The 2,688-nt window shown below is 40.7% G+C and overlaps 1 protein-coding gene across 3 annotated transcripts in view; it reads left to right on the top strand.

The window, feature by feature from the left end:
- The window catches only part of pard3bb (par-3 family cell polarity regulator beta b), a 197,293-nt gene that overhangs the window by 166,441 nt on the left and 28,164 nt on the right, over positions 1-2,688 (top strand). The window lies entirely within an intron of this gene.

Raw genomic sequence — 2,688 nt, 5'->3', positions numbered from 1 at the left:
CTCTCTCTCTCTCTCACTCTTTCAGCCCACACACACACTTGCACACAGTCACAGACAGGCTAATACAGGCAGCTATAGTCGTACCCGGCGAGTCACTCTGCTCGCTAACAAACCGATCTTCTAGCTGTTTGTGGGATTGTCAAATTTTCAGCTATAAGTACATTTCAGTAGAGTGTTATGTATTTTGTTACCTCGACCGAAAAATGTTTATTCACTTTTTCGTGGCAATTTGAATGCATTTTTCTAGTATTCATTTGTCCAACAAAAGTTTCATTAATTGATTAATTTTGTGACATCATTAATTTGGTGTGTGAAGCGCTCAGTGCTGTCTGGTTTGTGCACTGTGCATCCCAAGCTTCTTGTGAATCAAAAACTAACCATTTATTTATTTAAACTGATTTTGCTGCATCCATAAACAGAACTGCATTGAAGTTGCATCACAAAGACACACTCAGAGAGGTACGCACAGGTATGTTACTGAATAAGCAGAGAGTGCTCCTACTTGTAGTTATTAACTTATATCAAGTAATAGTTTCCATTCTTAGTTACCAACACCCTTTCTACATACCACTGTGTCTCTGTGTGGTCAGATAGAGATATTTGTTTGCTTTCTATACACTTCCTCACTTCACACATGCACATTCACTACACACTCATTTGTTTGTGTTTGCTCAGACTGTGGCATCACACAGTAATCTCCTCCTCCTAAGCCTTGTGTGTATGGAAACACACATAGGCATGCACACATGAGCACAGAAGCACCAAACCATATACTCGCACTATTTGGACACCTTTTAGGTTTGTGATCCACGGCCTTTTAAAGGACAGTGCTAGCAATATTCGATGTATTTTCTTATTGCCCACAAATCACATGAAAAGACTAAAACCAACAGTGGACTGATCCTACTAACAACTATCGCCTGTGTAGCCAAAGGCTGATATTCCTCTGTGCCATAGACAACCATTGTTGTGCCAGCACCACATACTGTAGCTTATTTTAAATTAATCCTACTTACCTCCGCCATAAATACTCAATAGTGCACCTAATGTATATAAAATAGTACACAAAAAGAGCACTAATTACTCCAGTTTGAGTAATCTTAAAAGCTGTTTCAGGACAATACTGGGCCTTTTTATGAAATGAAACTACGTATTTTTGACCTGTTTTTAAAGATTCATGTATCCATAGAAACCAGTGGGCCTTTTTCCCCGAGAGCAGCAGACACAGTAGGGAAAAAGGAAGCTACTGTGAGACGGACTAATGCATCATCGGTTTTTGGTCTTTTCATGTGATTTCTTTTCAGATTTTATCAGAACAATATAGAATAATGCCAGCTTTTTCCCTGAGGGACAGTTCTATCTTAACTATCTTTCAACTGCTTTCCTCCATCTCTCTGACCTCCCTCGTTCATTTTCATACATTTTCTCTTCCCCCCTCCATTCATGACTATTTGCTTTTTCTTCACCCCCTTCCTCGTCTCTTCCACCCCTCTGTCTCCACCGGATGTTGTAATCATTCACCCTCTCATCCCTCACCCCTCTCACTATCTCTCGCTCCCTCTTTTAACATCTTGTTTAAGTTGTGTCGTTCATGTCCCTTTCACCCCTCCACTCGGTCGTCCTCGCCTTCACCCCATTCACTCCCTTGTTTTATAATTCACCTCTCATCCCTTCTCTCTCCCTGCCACTTCTCAATGGCTTCATAATATCCCCGTCCTCTCTGTATCTCACTTGCCCGCTCTCCCTAACTCATTTACTTCTCATTCACTCTATCTCTCTTTCCTCCTTTCTTCTCCATCTATTGCCTTTTCATTCTTTTACTCCACCTTTCCATTCGCACCTAATATCTCCTCTCTCTCTACCTGAGATATTGAAGCTATAAAGACAGGTGTTCAAAAGAAAGCAGGACCAGCAAATCTGTTTTATATGCCTCATGGTATCATTCCCTGGAATGCAGTGAGAGAAGAAAAAGCTGTGGTCTGTATTATCTAATACTCAGCACCTTTTATGTTGACTATATTACCTTGAGTCTAAGAGAGAAGAAGAACCTAGTTCTCTATAAAACCTCCAACCTTATGTCTTCACCACTTTGCACACACACATACACTTCACCCTCCTTCCATTATATTTTGGATTCAATGGCACTCTTTTACTCGTTCTTCCACTATGTGAGAACATGGTGTGCACCCTAATTTTACAGGTCATCGTGGCTCCAAAGTGTGCAGATGACATACAGTAATGTCCCATTGTCTAAGGTACAGCTCTTTTCTTGAAGAAATAGTAGTAGTAATAGTTATGTGTTCTGCAGTCTTATCTGATAAGAAATGTGTATTATCAACAAATGCACCATTTTCTGCAGGGACAATGGTATGATAGGCTACTTTTAAATGGACTATTTTCAAAGACTCAGCGTCACACAGACCCTGAAGGGACTTTATAATGTTGCATGTAAGTCACAACATTCAATCACCTGAATCATATCTCACCCCACATTATGTATAAATGAGAGTCATTTACAATATTCAGTGTGTCTTACAGAGAAAATGGCTTGCGAGTATGTCTGCACGTGTGTGTGTTAATGGAGCTTGTTGACATTTGGGGTTTAGACGGCTTCTTTAAGGAGCACCGCGGCAGCTGGAATCCCCCTGCTGAATAGACCAGGATAATCTCCAAGAGAGGGACTGTGTG

The sequence above is a fragment of the Morone saxatilis genome, unplaced genomic scaffold, assembly GCF_004916995.1.
Source record: "Morone saxatilis isolate NCDOM2014 unplaced genomic scaffold, NCSU_SB_2.0 Contig5, whole genome shotgun sequence".
Taxonomy (NCBI): Eukaryota; Metazoa; Chordata; class Actinopteri; family Moronidae; genus Morone; species Morone saxatilis.
The sequence above is the reverse complement of the archived record's forward strand: the minus strand, read 5'-3'. Positions and strand labels throughout refer to the sequence as shown.